Here is a 21,303-nt window from a genome sequence, read left to right as displayed (position 1 = left end):
ATAACTTGTTAGTCAGGAGTAGGCTTTCTGAGCTCATATGCATAGCAATTCAAGTGTGTGGGGGAAGATAATGTTTCCTTAGAGTCAGCCAACACCTGTGGCTATTACAATTTTTACATAGCTCCTTGAACCACGAGAGAAGAAGTTTCATAAGGACACTCTGTTTATGTATGGGTGCTCCAAAGTATGACCACATCTTAACTGCCAAAGATCATTTATTGTTTTGGTATTGATGTGTTTATTGATAGAACATATAGTCTTTAAGTACATTCGCTGTTGTTCCCACTAATAGTGAAGTTTTCTTGGATTATTTTATTCCTTTAATTAACCTATGAATTAGTTTGCTTCTTGTTGCTCTGAACAAAAGTAATTTGAGGAAGGAAGTGTTATTTTAACTTACAAATTGCAGTGCATCAACAAGAAAAGTAAAGATGGGAATTTAAAGCAGGGCAATAAAGGATAAATCAGTTTTTAATCCTGGTTTCTGGCAGGACCATCTATAGTTCTTATACAGTTCACGCCCACCTACATAGTGGAATATTCTTTCCCATATCAATTGGAAATTTTGAAAATGCCTCACAGACATTGATGTGATCAAATCAATATCCTTCCAGAACTCCAAAAGGCTGTGCCTTGTTCATAGCAGAACCTATCTTAGAATTTCATATAGGTTTTGTGTTTTATTTTGTTTGATAAAAATTACTATTAGGCATTTTCAAGTTGAAAATCTTATTTTTTCATTCTTTATTCAGTTTGCAGTTTTTGCTAGCAATCATGTAAAATATATTTATATCTCTGTTACAAGTAAAGGTACCAATTATTACCTCACCAAATAACTCCAGACTCCTCTTCTTCATACTTCATTTATTTCTCATAAGCATTGTTATTAATTTTTAAGAATTTACACTTAATATAATTTTTACTACATGTTTTCTTCCACATGCATTTTTGTGTGTAATGAATTCTTGTTCCTCTCACTTTTCTCCACCCTGTTTTTCCTGAGACTAATGAAAAATTTCCACTTTACCCATCACGATCAATTCTAGGGGAGGTTTAGTAGGGAAATGTGTGCTTGTTTCCTGTACTTATTATTGGACTTTCTATTTCACCTTTTCTACATCTAACATCAAAGATGCAAATTGAATGTTCTAATATTTTTTTTCTTTCACTATTTCTTACTCTAAGGTCAGTGCTCTGATTCATTCCTCTTAGTTCATAACTTTTCCTTAAGAATTTTCCCTGATGTGTCTTGCTGTTAACAAATTCTAGTGACACTGAATCTGCATACCTCCAGTTTTTCCCAACCTTAGCTAATCATGTATTTTACAATGAGTCACTGCTTTCACAACAGCTAGCAGAAGGTATCCTCCTGGCTTTTAGATTTCAGTGTGGGAGGAGGGATATCAGTATCCTTGTGCCATTTTTCTTCTTTAAGTTCATTCTCTTTGCTTCTAGAAAGTTTGCTTTATTTAATGCTGAGGAATGTTCAGCTCCTCCCCTCTATGTCCATTTTCATTTAAAATGCTTCTGAAGCCTGGCACTCAATCGATACCAACTCTTTTGATGTTTTTTCATGTTGAAGAATTTTAAACTTAACTCTAAAATATTTAATTGCATCTCTCTACTTTGTGTATATCTTGGCATCTATATTGATTCCGTTGTTTCTTACATAGATACACCCATGCCTTATAAACCTCTCGTCTTAGGTGGCATGTTTCAGGGGGACAGGAATCTATTGTAGGGCCTCACTCATGCTAAAGACACATCTCTACCACTGAATTGCATCAAGATGTGTATCCTTTTACCAATCCTTCTTATCATCACCCTTCTCCTTTTTTTGTTTGTTATATTGGGATAAAATTCTTTTGTATCTATGACCATGAATGCACCATTCATAGATGAATTAATGCTTCAGTATATATTATGATTATTTATCTTTATAAAATTTATTATTTTCATTTAAGTTGATGTTTCCATTTTGATTCATAGAGATCTTTTGTTGATCTATTTTTTTAATGGCTTGGCCTCCTACAAGCTTCATTATGTTTCTCTGTACCCTGCCTCACTGGAACTCAGGCTTTGTGGCTGACTTTGAGAGATCAAACGGGCAAGTTGCCATTCCTCCTCATGTGTACCATGAGACTGTAGTATGACTCATCAGTCTCCTGGGATTTTCTCAGTCCCTCAGTTAACAAAAATCTAAGCACATCTCTCAGTCCTGCTTTGATATGTGAACTGTTCATGTTTGTTATAGATATCAATCTCTTCTGTGGGTCTGCAACATTACAGTTTTACCTCTATTTTCAGATGTAGCAGAGTAGTCTCTAGACAATTATCCACTGGGCTGGTGAGAAGAAAATGAGATTGCAGCCTTTTCTTTTAAATTTATTCATTTTTGTTTGGTTTCAACTTATTTATTTTATTTAATTTTAATTCAATTTTGAAATTGAAATATAATTACACCACTTTCTCTCTTTCCTTTCCTTTATCCAGCCCTTTTCAGTTTTCTACCATGAAATCCCTCTCAAATCCTCTAACTCTCAAGTTGATCTCTTTTTTATTACTTGTTATATATGTGCATGTTATATATTATATATAGTTATATGTAAATATACATGTACAAATATATAAAATACAGCTTGCTGAGGTTTTTGCTTTTGTTATTGTTGCTGGTATGTATATGGTTTTAAGGGTTGACTACTTCTTTGGACAACCAGTAAGTGGGGAGCAGTCATTCCCAGGAAATGCTGTTTCTCCCCTAGCAATTATTACTTGCCTGCTGTTATTTCTACTAAAAGCAATTTATCAATTTAATACAATCCAAATCAGCACACCAATGATATTCTTCACAGAAATAAGTTTCAGCCTTTTCTACTGAGATTTCTACAGGCCACTTGTGTCACAAATTTTCTACCAATGTGGCCCCACACAACTGTTGAGGACTATGTAAGTCTCAATGGCAAAATGATAGACAACTTCGCAAGCATTATCAAAGAACGGTCAAGAGTTCCTGTAGTTTGTTTCCTCTGTGCAAGAACACAGGCTAGAGAAAAGCAGGAGTTCAACATCTAAAGTATTGACTCATGATTCAACTGTTTAGGCTGAAAAACAAGATGCAGGGAAGAAAGCCACATATATTCAAATAACTTTCAAATAATTGCCATTGCATTTTAACCAAATTCCAGAAATGTGCTTATTTATTCTCAGTGAGTTTACATCAAGTTGGTTTCATTTTGAAACAATAACATGAATATGTACAGGCAAAAACAGAATCTATACTTGCATTTATGTGGTCTGCATACGATCCTATGGTTGTTGGCTGTCATGTCTATACCATCTATCTGCATAGAGCACTGACAGAACATAATGAAATAAGACTGCTCCTGCTTGAAATTTTTGCAGCATAAGCATTTTGCAACATAGCCTGCTCTTTATTCATTATTTACATTGTTTCCTACTGTAAGCTATCAAAAACATTTTTATTAGGCATATGTAGCAAAATTCATGAGCAAGTAGCCTGTGTAGCCAAGCATCACAGTCCTTACTTTATATTCAAGGCCGATGAACAATGCTGTTAGCTTGAGTGGCATTCTGCCACACACATATTATAGTGTGAGGGGAGCTTTGGAGAAGCACTGAAGTTGGCCCCACATTAAACAAATCTTGCTCTCAGCATCCGTCTCTGCTCATGCCTTTATGATTCCATTTCATAAGCAAAGCCAGCCTTGTCCTCAAGTCCAGATATTTGATTCTGATCACTTTGTCACCCTTGAAATGGGTACCTTGACATGTTGCTACTTTAACAAATACAATTTGCATACCAATTCGACCACCAACACTGGTGAGCAAAATAATTTTTCTGTTCTACATACTCATAATCAAGAAGACAAGAGTCAATTCAGAAGTAAGAAAACAGACCAAGGAAGTAGGAAGAAAGTATCTGACTTCGGCCACTGAGTTTTCTCTCCTAAAGAATTTGAATATAAAATAACCTATCTCTATCTCACTTTTAGTCACTTTCAGAGGCATTTGTTTTTATGGTGTATATTAACATATATGACTAGGCTATAAAATGCCACAAATTGGATAAGCCTGAAGCATTCTGCTCATTAAAGTTTATGTAGCTTAGTTATATGGCTGAATTTGGCTTTGTGATATAAAAGCTAGGACTGCTGATCTCAATTTTGCCATTAATGGCTTTCTGTCATGTGGACCTAATGTCTATAACTGCCCATGTGACACCGATTCCAGCATGGGGAAGAACCCTTGCATTCAGAACATTGCTTTATTTTCAGGTCTCAATGTCATGAGTATTTTAAATTCCTGACATTAAAAGCAGTTAAAAATTTATTTTAAGATTAACAGCTGGCCTGTACAAGGGGGAGCACATGGTCCCCAGACTGATATCTGGGAGGCCAGTACAGGACTGATCCAGACCTCTGAACATGGATGTCAATTAGGAGGCCTTCGCACTCTAGGAGCCCCCTGGTAATGGATTAGTATTTTTCCCTGGTTTAAGAAGGGACTTTGAGAGCCCATCCCACATGAAGGGATACACTCTCCACTGGGACACATGGAGGAGGGCGTAGGCCTGGTCCAGGATGATGCGGTAGACTTTGGGGAGCGCCCATCAAAGGCCCTACCCTGCCTGGGGATTGGAGGGTGGATGGGGTGGGGGATAGGTGGAGGAGTGGCGGGGGAGGGGAGGGAGAGGGAGAAGGGATTGACATGGGAAACAAGCTTGTTCCTAATTTGAACTAATAAAAAATAATTACAAAAAAAGAATCACTAAGGTGAAAGCAGGATTAACATAGGAATGATAAGAAGGAACTCAATATAATTACAGTTTATGCCTTTCTAAATAAAACAAACTTTGACTCCAATTAGTAATTTCTTATTCTTAATATTTTGTTAACTCTGTCAGTTAAGATGCAGTTTCAAATATCATATTATTTAAATTCATATTATTCTAGTTTGAACTTACTACTAATATCTCACTTTTCACATTTAGCTCATCTGTTCATAATCTTAGAGCTCAAGGCTCCAGATAACAGTTCTTTTTTTATAGATAACAACAATTCTCCTATTTTTTTACTTAAATTAATGTATAAATTGTTGTAGTAAATTGTCATTTCTAAAGTTTATGAAGTTAAGATTTTATGGTGTGGTGGTGTTCTAATTTCATCTATTTATTCTCTGTATTATGCTACTTCATCTTAGTTTTCATGCTTCATCTTGTCCTTTGGCAGTGATAAGTATTTAGATTATATCTATATCTATATCTATATCTATATATAATCTATATATATATATATATAATATATATATTGCATTTGCCGCTTACTGTGTTTGGAATTTAAGTATTTATTGAGGATGCGAACATAAAAAATTTCATATCGCTATCTGAATTTAGAGTTATTATTCTTTAAATGTACCTATTATCAAGTAATAGTATCATATTAAAGTATATTTTTTATTTGTGTCACACAAGTTATCCTGTGTAATGCTAGCTGTCCCAGAACTCACTTTGAAGACCAGGCTAGACTTCAACTGATAGAGGTCCACCTGCCACTAACTCTCAAGTGCTGAAGTAAAAGGCATGTGGCATCACTTGACTAAAATATGTTTTTAAAACAAGAATTTAAAATCCTCTATTAATGACTAAAAGATAGTGTATGATTACATATATTCTAGTCTTTTCCAGCATCCAATCCTCAAAATGTTTCATAATTTTGAATATTAACAATAAAATAGTGATGATATACATTTTCCTACAAGAGTAAATTTGGGCATTAATTTTGTGTGTGTGTGTATGTGTGTGTGTAATGACTTATTGCATACGAGTGTTTAACTGCTTGAATGCATGTATATGTAACACCTGTGTGTTTGGTGCCTAAAAGAGATAGGAAAGGTCAGCAGAGTTTCTGTAATTAAGTTATGTAAATGGAAGTACAGGAAGTTTGTCCTGCCTGTTTGGTCCCAAATAATCACACAAAAGCATATATTCATTATAGAATCCTCAAACTATAACTCAGGCTTATTGTTAACTAGCTCTTACCGTTTAAATTAACCCATTTGTTTTTTCCAGGATTTTATTTTATTTATTTTTCCTTTTTTTAATTTAAATTAGAAACAAGATTTTTCACATGTCAATCCCAGTTCTCTCTCCTTCCCCTCCTCCCCTGCCCCCCTCCCAACACCCCACCATTTCTGCTTCCCAGGGAGGGTGAGGCCTTCCATGGGGGATCTTCAGAGTCTGTCCTATCCTTTGGAATAGGGCCTAGGCCATCCCCCATGTAAATTAACCCATATCTATTAATTTGCATTTCAGCACATGGCTTTTGGCTTTACCTATAATCTAGCATCTTGCTTCCCCTGCTCTTGCTTGGATCTTTTTCAACTATGTCCTGCTTTCTTCCTATATCTCCATTTGGATTTCCTGCTTAGCATTATTCTGACTGGATGTAGGCCAGTTCATTTTTATTATTAACAAATGAAAAGAATACATATTCACAGTGTTAAGAAGAATTATCCCACAGCAAAGTTACTGATATTATGAACTACCATGTGGGTGCTGGGTACCAAACACAGGTCCTCTAAGCCATTTCTCCAGCCTCTATTTACTTCTAATTTTGTCTTCCTTTTAGACATATTTTCAATAAAACATTTCAATTCATTCTTCATGGGCATGACTTCCTTATCATTCTTCTGTAGTTTAATGTAGCACTTTAATTCAAATCAGAAAATAACCTTCAGTTAGTTAAAATCATGAAAACATCTGCCGTGTTTATCACAGTTCTTACTTTTATTTAAATAAATATTGTTTAAAAGTCTAGATTTTTGAATATCCTAGGATTACAATTGGAAGCTAAAACTCATTTAAAATTTTTCCTTTGTTAGTGTTTTCACTTTTGACTTCTTACAGATGGAAGCAAGGAGGACAAGGAAGTATGGGACAAGGATTGTATGTCCCTTTTGGAATTGTCAAGGTGATCCAACATCACTGTCCTCTAAGCATAAACACTTCTTACAGGCCAGTTCTATGAGCTCTGTCTTTTCTTCTGATCTCTGTGTACCTTTTAATAAAACACCTGCTAGATAACATTTGGGGGGGGGGGCAGAAATGTTGTTTAAAATTCATTCCCCTTTAACTTGTTCATGTTGGTGTTGGGTCTGTTTTATTTCTTTCCGTGAGAGTAACTACTGACAGGTGCTTCACCACAGCTTCAAAGATAGCAGCCATTTTTAAAACTCATGAGATATAGGTAGACCAGGTAGATATTTAGTAACTTTTATAACTGTAGCCATCCGGCAGATGTATGGGGGAAATAACACAAGTATTTCACTTGCTTTATTAGTATTATCACAAGATATTTTATTATTTTGAGTCTCCTGTGAAAAGAACTATTTCACTGACTTTTTCTTAATATATTTGTCATCTGTAGGGTACTAATTTTTGCATGTTTATTTAATATCCTAGTACTTTGTTGAAGGTTAAGGTGTCTATCAAGTGTAGTTGTTTTCTGGTTGAATTTTTAGGGTCTTTTATGTAAAAAATAATATTATCTACAAATAAAGATAATTTTATTTTCTACTTTGCTATTTGTATCCCTTTGATCTTTTTCAGTTTCTAAGACTTCAAATACTATACTGAATAGGTACAAAAAGAGTGGGTATTATTGCCTTGTTCCTGATTTTAGTAAAAATGATTTTAGTTTTTGTTTAGAATGATGTTGGCTATGGGCATGTTTAAATTGACTTTATTATGTTAAGGTATATTCCTTGCAGCCATAGTCTTTCCAGCAACTTTATCAGGAATGGGTAATGGATTTCAGTAAAGGCCCCTTCTACATCCAATGAGATGATTATATGTTTTTGTCTTTTATTGTATTTGTTGTAGTGAATTATACTTATTGATATATATCAGGACATCCTTGTCCTGATCCAATTTTCATTTAGTAGTGAATTATTTAGTTCCCATGGGTTGTTATACTTTCTGCCATTTTAATTGTTGTTGATGTACAGGTTTTTTTGTTTGTTTGTTTATTTGTTTCTTTAAACTACAGTAGAGACTTTTATCTTGTTCAGATTATAATAGAAATCTATGAATAACATCTTTATATCTGGCCATAATTCATTTTATAATATGCCATACCTGTAATTTACAAAAATCACTTATTACTATCTCAAGAAGTTATTTTATATAGTCCTATTTAATAATTAATGCTTTATCATTATTCAAAAGTGAAAATACCATATTAAAAGTATAATATTTAACTTTTTCTCTCCATTTTTATTTAAATTAGAAACTAGATTATTTTACTTTTCAATCCCAGTTCCCTCTGCCATCCCTCCTCCCCAACCCCCTCCCCAACTAACACCCTACCTATCCTATAACCTTTCTGCTCCCCAGGGAGGGTAAGGCTTTCCATAGGGGTCTTCAGAGTCTGTTGTATCCTTTGGGATAGGGCCTAGACCCATCCCCTTGTCTTTAGGCTGACAGAGTATACCTCTATATGGAATGGGCTGCCAAAGTCTATTCCTATGCTAGGGATAAGTTCTGATCCACTACAAAAGGCCCTGTAGATTTCTTCTCACTGACACCCACATTCAGGGGGTCTGGATCAATCCCGTGCTGGTTTCTCAGCTATCAGTCTGAGAACCAAGAGTTTCTCGTTGTTTAGGTCAGCTGTTTCTGTGGGTTTCACCAGCCTGGTATTGATGTACAGTTTTAATTTGGTGGCCAGATAGGCTATTATTTCCATTGATACTTGTTTTGTGTCCTAATATGTGGCCAATTTTGGAGAAGGTTCCATGGGCTGCTGATAAAAATGTACAGTCTTTAGTGTTTGAGTGGAGTGTTCTTCAGATATTGTTTGGTCCATTTGACTTATGATGCTGGGCATTTCTGCTTAGATTTTGTCTAGCTGATCAGTCTATTTGATCAGACAGTGAAGTTATATCCTACATCTGTGTTAGAGTCAATATTTGATTTTAACTGTTGTAATATTACTTTTAGGAAATTGGGTGCTGTTGTGTTTGGTACATAAATGCTTAGAATTACCATGCCCTCTTGATAGATTTTTCCCTTAATGTGAATCTGTTTAATGTGAATCAATTTTATATGATTGATTTTGATTGGAAGTCTATTTCATTATATATTAAAATGGATATACCTTCTTTCTTTTGGTTCTATTTCTTTCTAATATGTTTTCCTATTCTTTTACCCTACAGTGATGTTTTTCCTTGTTGGTAAGGTGTTTTTCTTGGATGTAACAGAAAGACGGATCTTGTTTTCTAATCCAATCTGTTATTCTGTAATTTTTAATTGGGGACTTGAAACCATTAATACTGAGTGTTATTAATGAGAAATGTTCATAAATTCCTATTAATTTGTTATTGTGGTTTGGTCCTATGCCACTTTGATTAACTAGTTTGGAATCGTTTTTTCCTTGTTTCCCCTTGGGCCTAATTAACCTCTTCAGACTGAAGACATCCTTCTAGTACCTTCTACTGAGCTTGATTGAAAACCAGAAATTACTTAAATTTGTTTTTCTTTACCTGTTTATTGTGACTGATAGTTTTGCTGGTTGTAGCAGTATTGGCTGGATTCTGTGGTTTCTCAGTCCCTGGCTTTTAGAGTCCACATTGATAACTCAGTTATTCTAATGGACATGACTTTGTATGTAACTTTGTGTCTGTATCAAGACACAAAGTCCTAAGGGAGGAAGGTGGCCTCCAAAGAGAGGTTAAGACAGACAAGGGCAGTGGATATGAGAATAAGTCTCTGGAGAGACCTGAATAGAGTAAAGGAAGGATGATAAAATGTTAGTGAAGTATGGCAGCAGTGTGTACCTAGTAGGGAGACATTCTGTGTATCAACCAGGAGTCAGGAATAAATGATGGGCTAGAAGGAGTGGCTAAAATGGGTGATTGGGAAAAACTAGGGAGAACCTGGACCTTAGATTTACAACAAGAGTCAGAATCCCACGATGATGGATGTGGACTAAGATAGGATGAGGGAATCTCTCTCTCTCTCTCTCTCTCTCTCTCTCTCTCTCTCTCTCTCTATCTATCTATCTATCTATCTATCTCTGTGTGTGTGTGTGTGTGTACTCTGTGAACACAAGTGTATTTGTATATGTATATATGTGTTTCTGTGCATTTTCTTTCTGTTCTTTCAGAACATTGATGTCACTTTAAAAGTTTTTATGAATAGAAGTATATTTTTATATTATAATAGCAATTATGCTATAACATTTTCTAATAAACATTAGTGGTATATTTGAATTTGATTGTATTAAATTACTTGCCAGCTAAGTAAACTTTTCTTTCATTTAGTTCTTATTCTTAGAATATAACTACATCTTATTATATGACTATGAATATATTTTAGATTTAATTGTAATTGGGTATTTTTTATTATTTTTTTCTGCATATGTGTTACATATCCAGAATATATATGTATGATAGCTTTTTTAGTTGTAATACCTTAAGGCTTTAACATGAAAAGTATCTTCATTCTCTTTTAAATGTTATTGAAGCATATTATTTTTAAAAATACAGTTTTAATCATTATGATAAATGGCTATTATATGTCACTTTTTGAATTTGCCAGCAATGTGTCCTAATTAAACACAGGTGCTGACAGGTAAAAATGAATTTACACACTGGATCGATTTATATTATTTATTATATTGTATTTCATTTGATTTTCATGGTGTGTCCAACTTGTAACTCATGCAGAGTTATTCCCAGCACATGGTGTCACTCCACATTTTTGGTGCATGCAGATTTTAAATATGCCATCCAATGGTTCTTATGTCAGGGAAGTGTTCTCAACTGTATTTTCAAACATGTTAGTTTTGCTTATAAGTTATACTCTAGCTGCTATCACATTGTTCATTTACTATAATAGACCTGAAAATTAGTGACAATTTCATCAAATAGTAAAAGATGAATGATGGCTTTCTTCATATGTGAACTTTCAGCTAAAAAAGAGTAGAAACTAAATTAAGCTCATAGAAATCCCCTTAAATTAAGCTCATAGAAATCCCCTTCCTACTAAATGCATGTTCAAAGTGATTTTCTCTTTTTGCCTTATTTGAAAACACAGAGTTGTATAACACACATGAAATGGCCTTAAAAATTCTTTTGTGTGATGTATTTTGTTCTGGTTGTACTTAATTGTGTGACACATGATCTTTAGTAACACTCTCTTATATTGTTGTCTTTATCAGTCTGTAGAGACAATATTGATCTTAGTTTTTATATTGATACTTCATGAAACTCAATTCATAACTTTGGAAATTCTTTTGCGAACCAATTTTCTCGTTAGCTTCTTAGATTTTTATATTATGGAGTAGGAATAATGAGACTTTGTTGGTAAAATGTTCAAGGCATTTATTAATAATTTACTTTGTAAAAGCAAATAAGCAGTTGTGGTCACTATGTGATGAGAGAAGGCAGAGTCATAATAATGAAAAATTTATCACATAAGAATGTATGATTTTTAATAAACATTTTCATTTTAATCAAACTATAATTTTATCACTTCCCTCCATCAATATCCTCTCTTAATCTCTATAATATGTCCTCTCTTCAACCCTTTCATGTGATGTCACTGCTTTGAATTGATGGCCACATTTCAGTTATTATTTTTACATGTATTCATATCAACTCAAGAGGTATAACCTCTTTCAATCTTTCTCCCTAATCACCTTCTCTGTTTCTGCATATGTATTGAATAAACATAACCTTATATGTATTATATATAATTTCAAGTAATTATAAGTTAATAAAACTCATTGAGACTTTATCAAACATCTTTAGTATTATTTGCCCCCTCCCCTTCTCCTCCTCTTCATCCTCCTCTTCCTCCTCTTCTTCTTCTGTATTGACTCCCTCTTACCTTAAATAAATCCCCCTATCCAATTTTTCCATTTTCCCATTTATGCTACAGAAATGTCTCAGTAATTAAAGGCTTTTCTCATAATCAAACAGAACAAATGATACTTATCCATCAAGATGCTAAGCATAACCAAGACAAAAATTTTATTAAAATTGTCTAACATTGTCATTTGTGTGTTTATGTAAAATGTAGGGAGGACTCCTGTCTGAATAAAGCATCAAGGTTGTCAGTTGTATTGTCTGTCTCTGATATTCTAGCTAAGGAATGGAAACAACAACAACAACAACAACAAAAAAAAAAACTCCAGGATTTTTCTACATGTGCATTTAGGTTATATTGGTACATTCTAATACTAACATGGTAAAATTACATAAATTTGACACATACTAATTTAGTTTTTATATCTATATGGAAACGGATTATCTACTTCTTTAAAGTTTAGAATTATTGCAGGGCAGTGGTGGTGCACACCTTTAATCCCAGCACTCGGGAGACAGAGGCAGGCAGATCTCTATGAGTTTGAGACCAGCCTGGTCTACAAGAGCTAGTTCCAGGACAGTCTCCAAAGCCACAGAAAAACCTTGTCTCAAAAAACAGACCAAAAAAACTGTTTAGATTTATCATTTTCAGTTGTAATTGCTGGCATACCTTTATATGTAGATCCTATGAGGTACAATGTGGCTGAGTAAATGAGACATGAACAATTTATAAATTATCCTAAATATTTTAGAATTAAACAACTTGAATAAGTTATATTCGTTATTTCTTAGTAGTTATCTAATTTATAAATGAAGTAAACAGTTTATTTTCTTCATAGAAATTATAATTTTTAGTTTACTTGATACTAAGCTTTGTTAAGTATCATCAATTGTCATTCACTAGTTCAAACAGCAGGAATACAAAGTAAAAGGAAAATAGTTCCCATTGTATAGGCTCAAAGTCCACTAACTCAAAATAATTAAATAATGTAACTTACTAGAGTGAGTATAAAGATCTTATACAGAAAATATCACTGAAACACATGATGACATTGAACAAACATTAAGGATCAAGAATTTTTTTTATGATCATACAACCTAAGTTGAAATTTTTATATGAATTCTTTGATCATTTTTGTCACTTAAAAAGTCAAAATTAATTTCAATTTTCATGGCTATGTAGCATAAAATCCAGTGTAAAATGTGCTGGTGAAATCTTGACACAGTTGTGTAGAAAGCAGGAAAGGGAAGAATATCAACTCAGGAGTAAAATAATTTCATCACTTTGAACTCTATGATATTCAGATCACAATTCAGCTAAACAAATTAAAAGCGGTAGCATTGTAGGTGCTTAAACATAGAACAATAGCAGCATGGAGTAGCCAGGACATTTGAGATGAAGAAAACAGCATGTGCAATAAATTGCTAAAGTGACAGTATTTTCAAGGAGAAAATTTTCATGTGATGAAGCTGTACTACAACAATTAAAATAAAAAATGAGGTTATCAAATACTAGAAATTATTGTGCAATGTAACTGATTTAAGCAGTTAAAGTCTACCGGAACGGCATAATTTATGTATAACTCATGCTGACTTTGCCAAAGCTTCTGTAACTGTTTTCTTTTCTTTTTTAAAAAGGATTTTACTTATTTATTATGTATACAACATTCTGCTTCCATGTATATCTGCACACCAGAAGAGGGCACCAGATCTCATAACGGATGGTTGTGAGCCACCATGTGGTTTCTGGGAATTGAACTCAGGACCTCTGAAAGAACAGTCAGTGCTCTTAACATCTGAGCCATCTCTCCTTCCCAAGCTTCTGTAACTTTTGAACACTGTTAGACTCATTCCAGATTACAATAGCATACCTCCAACTGTTTGTCTTCATTTTCCTCAGTGTGACCAACTTTACTTTTAAAGGCAGAAGATTTATATCTGAGACATTTCTCACAACTAGGCCATTCCTGATCCAACTTCTAATTATGTTCCATGATAATTATTGTCTTCAATAATTTGCAGAATGTTTTGACTCACGTTTGTAGGGGAAATGCTAGCCACGCCCTCTTGGGAGTGGCACAGGTGACGCAGACCACAAACACTTGGGTGTGGTCAGAGTGATGTAGCAAGTCTTTAAATATGAGGGTCGCACACATGCTGCTCTCTCTGTTCCCTGACCTGCTTGGCTATACAAGACTGACTCTGTCGCCTGAGTGCTTTCCTAATAAACATCCGCTCAAACTTGCTCTGACTCCTTAGCGATCTGCATTTATTGCATTTCACGATATATGTTTTCTCATTTTACTCCTTTAACCTTTTCAGTGCTATTGTAAAACCATATCAATAAGGTCAGTGAACCATTTATACAGTATATTGTCACCTGTATTAACTGGACAAGCAGTAGCTGACTTTGGAATATTTAATTATATTCTTTTTCATAACCATACTCTCTACTAACATTTTTCAGATATTCTATTTTTATGTTGTTAATGTAACTTGGAAATTTGCAAGCTCTTAGAGCACAGAGGAGATGATCTTAAGAAAATGAGATGATTGAAGGAGAGAGAAAAGAACAGGACACTGGAAAATATATTTTAGCTGCAACTGTGATATTGGTGGTTTTTATTCAGTTTAATTATATATAGCTCGATTAATAATTCCTGCAGAACAGTTCAGATACATTTTTTCTCAAGACGACTGCATAAATAATCTGTATTTGTAAGTGGAATAATGTGGCAAAAATAGCACATTTTATTGTTTACATCTTGATTTTTAGTTCCAATAAATAGATACCCAAGCAGAAAACAAAGATTTTTCTTCTTTATAATTCTCAAAACCAAGGTGCAAAGTTACAAGGTTGATGGTTGCATTTTTATATAATTAATAAAAATTGGACCCACTTTAGTATTTAAATTTTTCATACCATAAAGAAACTGGTATCATAATATGTAGCATGGCTATTTCATTAAATATTAATTTATGGATGCTATTAATGTTTGTAATAGAATTCTTGTATAGATTGAATAAAAATTTATCATTTTGAGTTATTTAATAAACTTTACAGATATTGTTAAATATTTTCACAGACAAAACATGTAATATGGTAAAAAATCTTTGGGATAAATAAGGAGCATTTATACAAGCATTATTAAAAGCTTTCCTACTGTAAGATTGTGTCTCTCGAAAGAAAAATATTTTATGCCTTTTAGTGGCCATTATAATAACCAGTAAATTAAACTATTTAATTCTGCAGTCATCAAACAGATGCACAAAGACAAAATAAACAGAAAACCATGAGAGCAGGGCTAAAGTTGGCAATGAGATACTGTTCAAAGAAACTTTCCATGGGTTTCCATGGCCAAAAGGGTTTCTATCCTGCTTAGTGTTTGTTGTAAACTATATATAAATTGTAATTATTTCTAAAAATGTATACACAGTGGTGTATTAAATCCAATTATGTTCAGTTAGTTAATGATTAATTGTCATTTTTGCAATTATTAAGTTACTATTTTCCTAGAGTTAAGTCATAATATATGAATATATAGTAAATAGTTTAGCCAATATTTTTGTCATTTTATAAATATAGAAATCCATATGTAGACAGAAATGTTAAATTTGGTTTTAATAGTTTCATACCCCAGAAACTGAAGGAACTGAACCTTATTTAATTATTATGGGTGTATTCATCAGGGAGATAAAGTTATAATTTTGTATTTATTCTATCTATAAAATGTTAGGTATCCAGTTAACACTGAATTCATAAAAAGATTTTGAAAGTATTCCTTTCTTTTCTATTTTATGGAACATTTTCTCCTTAATAATATTTTATGGTAAAAGTCTTTTCATCATACCTAGGGTGCACAAAGATATGGAGACAGACACCATTTATTGCATTTTAAAGATGGCATGTTTTCACTAGGTGTGTTGGTACATGCATTTATAAATTTCAGCACAGATAGAGGCATGACTATTTTAGGACTAGCTTGAACTACATAGCAGGCCCTCATCTCAAAATGCAAAAGACAGCTTCCATGGTGTTTATACTGCTATCACAATTGGCTTCTCTTGTCATGCTAGTCATCATTGCAGTTCAGAGATCACAGTTGGGTAATATTGGTGGTTGCTTTTGTCCTTCAGTAGCATACTGTAAATGAGTATTCTTCCCACCAGCCTGGGCACAGAGCCGCAACAGTCCCAAATGAGCACACAAATACTATATTAATTTTAAAACTGTTGACCAATGTCTAGGGCTTCTTATAGGCTAACTCTGACTTAATTTCTAACCCATTTCTATCAATCTAAGTATTTACACATGGTCTAATCTTACTGGAGAAAGGGTCCGGACCTGTTACGCTTCTCACATCCTACATGTTTACTGACTCTGTGTATCCACAGAGAAGAGAAGAGAGCTATCCCGTTTGTCCCTGCCTGTATTCTGATTCTGTCCAGCTACATCACTTCCTTCCTGTCCAATCAGCCAATCAGTGTTTCATTCATTAACCAATAAGAGAAACATAGGCACAGAAGGAATTCCCCCATCAGCATACAAAGAAACTTCTACCACTATGAAAGCTAACCACTATAGATGATCCTTCTAGGTCAGAATCAGCTTGATATCCCATAGTTCTATACTTCAAGTATGTATCATCTATGACATATAACACCATGTTCTGGAGGATAACCATCTATGAAAGCCTTCAATGTTTAAACGTTTAAGAGTCTATGAGCCCCATTGACCAAAAACCCCAAAAGAGTTCCTGGGTCTGGCCTTTTATTTATTAGCAAGTGGTGTCTAGTAAGGACATTCTATCTATCTATCTATCTGTCTGTCTGTCTGTCTATCTTTCTTTCTTTCTTTCTTTCTATATGAAAATTTCTACAGGAATAGGTTTCCATGTGACATTAATTTTTTTTAGTATTATTTATTCTACTATTGCCTCCTCCATCCTGCCCTCCCATTTGTTACCCCAATTTAACACTTCCTGTTCCATCATTTCCATTTAACTCATTATTAATACATAAGATGAAAGCCATTCCTAACACCATTGTCTAGTTTGGCAAGTCCTTCTGATCCTCCCTCCATGTACCATTTTTAATTCCATATATATAACCCAGCTCTCACACCCAGTTCTTTAGTTTGTGCTGCAACCAACTTATAAGTTTCTTCCAGGACCTGACCTGAATGTACTTGATCCATAGATCCTGCTGGTACCACACACAATTTCATTAACCAGTTACATCCTACATACCCCTCTCCAGGGTTTATCTAGTGATTCTGACTGATTCTTGCTTCCTTGATTTCCCCCAAAACTCCATATCTAATCCTTAATCCAGGATTGAAAAAGAACACAGATTCTGCAGATCAACCCATTCCCCTGTGTTTTTCTGACTTCATTCTACCTAAACAATTTCCAACCAGTAGGCCCAAATCAACCTGCATATTCCCTCTTCTAACCCAACATTCTCTGTCCATAACAAATGCAGAACTAACAAAAGAAGAACACATATCCAATTTAATCATAAAAAACACAAACAGTACAAAAGGCAGTATTTCCCTGCAAAATTCACTAGTCTTATAAAATATTTGTGGGACAAATATATTGATTAACCCAAGGACAGAGACTTTAAAAGAATGATCATAAACTTTATCAAAGAATCCTAAAGTTTAAAAAAGACCCAAAGAAATATCTCAATGAGCTTAAAGAGAATAAATATCCAAGTGATGCCCAAGAAAACAAACATAAAGCTGATAGAGTTGATGAAACCAAGGCATTTGATAATGGAACTCAAAAAGGTATAGAAATGTAGAAGCAGATTCAAGCTGAAATTAAGATGGAATTGAATAACCCAATATAACTCAGACTGAAAGCTCAACAGGAAGATTTCCAAGTAGACTGTATCAAGCAGAAAACAGAATATCAGGACTCAAAGAAGAATGAGACAAAATAAGTAAGGATATGAAAAATAAAAAAAAACCACTGGAAAGGAATATAGAGGAAATGTGGGACACCCTGAAGTGAACAAACCTTCAAATTTTGGAAATAGATAAGGGAGAAGAGTTCTAGGTTGATAACATTATGGAAGGAAACCTCAACAGACCAAGTAAAGGCACATCTCAACAAACACAAGGATCATCTAAAACACCAAATAGACAAGAACAAAAAAAGAAAATCCCCCACAGCATATTATAATTAAAACACTTAGTATATATAAAAATTAAAGTAATGTTTCCCCACTGATATAGTAAGCCAGATCCACCCAAACTGCAAAAGTATAACAACAGGTATATTGAACAAAGCCAACGCCCACTCTGGGACAGGTTCTCAGGTCCCAGAGTTGCAGACCAGAGAAGTCAAGCGCCCAAGCAAAAACAGGGAAATTTTATAGGCTGTAGGTGAGGGGTGATAATTTATTTGCCACAAGCTGGGTTTTTGCCCAAGTATGACCAAAAGATACTTGTGTAGGCAAGAATTTAGCTGGCTAGCTGCATCAGGGGAAGAAGCTGCAATAGTCACCAAGATACAGAACTGGGCTGTTTGGTCCCTCTCCTTTGTTCTGAGTCTTTTTGAGTGGGTGGGATCTGGAGAGAGAGAGAGACAAAATGGGGTTTCTTGTATTGTGCATTGGTGAGCCAGAGGCTCCAATCAAACAGAAAGTATATTAAAAACTGCAAGCATAAAAAACAAGTCATACATAGATGAAAACCTACCAGAATGACAGCTGACTTCTCAATGGAATCCTTGAAAAGTCAGAAGAGCCTGGGGGAAGGAATTACAAGTCCTAAAGGACTGTGACAGCCAAACTAGACTGATATATCCAGCAAAACTGTTTGCCATATTGAAGGAGAAAGACAAACTCTCTATGACATAAACAGCCTCAAATGATTTCTGGTGTGGCCAGCATGGCAAACATTGCTGCTTGACAAAGTTCTAGCATTTTGACATCACAATTCTACAAAACTTTTTCCTTTCATTTTTAGTGATTCTCACTATCATGAGTTTTCTTTTGGGAAATTTTGTGCAGGCTTTGAAGGATGAAAATGTATACAATGCAACCTCTCTAAACAAATTAATTATTTGGAAAAGAATCCCAACCACCACGGAAGGATGTAGTGTGGTAACTCTGCTTACTCCCATACAGGTTCACACCAAGCCACTAGAAAATTTAGATTAGTAATATATGTTTGATAAATAAGGTATATTTGATAATCAAGACTTACAAATTCCAAAGGTCTACTCAGGTTCACAGTAACATTTCTCTAGCCTCCACTTTGCTCACTTTAAGCTTTAGCTAGTTTAAACTAAGTCATTGAAGAGACTGCACTACTCTATAATGGGGTGTCTGGTCCCCCAAGATAGTCTTTTTCCCAGGATCAGGCATTTACACAAAACTTCCAATTCCCTCAGGGGCTTGAAAGAAGTTCCTGCTTGCTAAAAAAGAGAGACATCCTTATCTTTGGCAAGAGAAACTTGTGACCATCCCTTTAACATATGAGTGTGGTGCCTATTAGTTTATCAAAATCAATGCTAGCTTCCTTAATTCCTCATCTCCAGTCACACTGCTCACATGCCTCCTTTCTCCCATTTAATCAATGTGTAACAACAGAGTATAACAGGTGTATTTTTTTCAATAAAAATATGGGCAGCTATCCTGATTCACCCTCATATCCTGTCGGTCTCCTCCTCCCCTGCTGCTGACTCCACACATCCTCTTTCGGACCTGAACCCCTATTGAATCAGGTCTCTGGAAAATTTCTACCCAAGGAACCAAAATTAAACTAAATGCAGGAAGTAGTACTTTGGACTGAAGAGAGTAATGAACATAGCATAACAGAGAGACTGTAGAAAGAAACACCAAACCATATTATTAAAATACAAAACGTCACTGAAAAAACAAACAACAGCACCACCTGACTGCAATTAAATAACTTTAAATATCAATGGTTTCAGTTCTCCAATCTAAAGACATAGGCTGACTGAATGGATCAAAAATAAAATCCATCTGTCTGTTGGCTACAATAAACACATCTTTGCTTTGAAGATAGCACAGCCTTAGAGCAAAAGGATAAATAAAATACTCCAATCAAATGAAACCAAGATTCATCAAGTATTCCTATCTTAATATCTGATAAAAAGGAATTTAAATTAAATGAATCAAAAGAGAGGCTACAGGACACTTCACTATAATCAATAGAACAGTTAACCAAAAAGACATTACCATTCTAGACACATATGCACCAAAATCTGTTGCAACCAGTTTCATAAAATGTGCACTATTTGTTAGTATATTTAGAGATACTGATTAAAATCAACCAACTAGCAGTAGCTAATTTCATACCTCACTTTCTCGAGTTCATTTAGACAAAAGTAAACAGCGATGCATCAGAATCTATTGATATCACACGCCAAATGTATTTAAAAGACATGCAAATAATATTCCATCCATATACTGCTCACCAGCAAACAGAAGCTTCTCTATATAACACCATATTAGGGATTCAAAACAAATCTTTACAAATTAAAAAAATTTAAATGAATCATTATATTCTAATCACAATGCAACAAAACTTAAAATTGACAGTAAATAAATTCTTAGTAAATAACAAACACATAGATATTAAGTAACTGATCACTAAAGTATTCCTTCTTTCAAGCAAGAAATCAAGAAATAATATTTTCTTTCAATAAAACGAAAATGGAAAACATACAACAAAGCTTCTGGGACACAATGAAAGCAGTCCTGTAAATTGCTTAATGACATATCTCAAAAAATTAGAAAACCTGGAATAAAACAAATCCAAATACATTCTGGTAGTAAGTAATAAAAGTCAGAGCAGAAATTAATGAAACAGAATCAAAGAAACAATAAAAAGACTCAACAAATCTAACAACTGTTTCTTTGAGAAGATAAAAAAGGTTGATAGACTTGTCAGGGAACTAAAAGAAAGAAGGAAAGAGCAGACCCAGGTTAACAGAATAAGATAAGAACATGGAACCTTTCCAACAAACACCACAAGAAATAAAAATAATATAAGGGGAGTTTTAAAAAAATGTACTACATTAATTTGGCCAAACTGAAAGAAATGGATGTTTCATTCTAGATTCAGCCAAGCCACAAATAACAAACCAAAGAAAAGTCACCAATCAAAATAATCAATAACAAATGAGGAAATTGAAATCATAATAAAAAGCCTTCTAACTAAAACTTGTCAGAACGAAAAAGGGTTCAAAGCAGAATTTCTACCAGACTTTCAATGATCATCTACTGCAATCCTTCTCAAGCAATTACAAAATAGATATAGAATGGATACTTCAAAACTCTTTCTGTGATTGCAATGTCACTGTTATACCCAAACCAGGTAAAACCACAATGAAACAGGAAAAAGTCAGGCCAGTATCTCTTGAGGAGCATAGA

This window comes from Cricetulus griseus, chromosome 5 (genome assembly GCF_003668045.3).
Source record: "Cricetulus griseus strain 17A/GY chromosome 5, alternate assembly CriGri-PICRH-1.0, whole genome shotgun sequence".
NCBI lineage: Eukaryota > Metazoa > Chordata > Mammalia > Rodentia > Cricetidae > Cricetulus > Cricetulus griseus.
Note: the sequence above shows the minus strand (reverse complement) of the source record.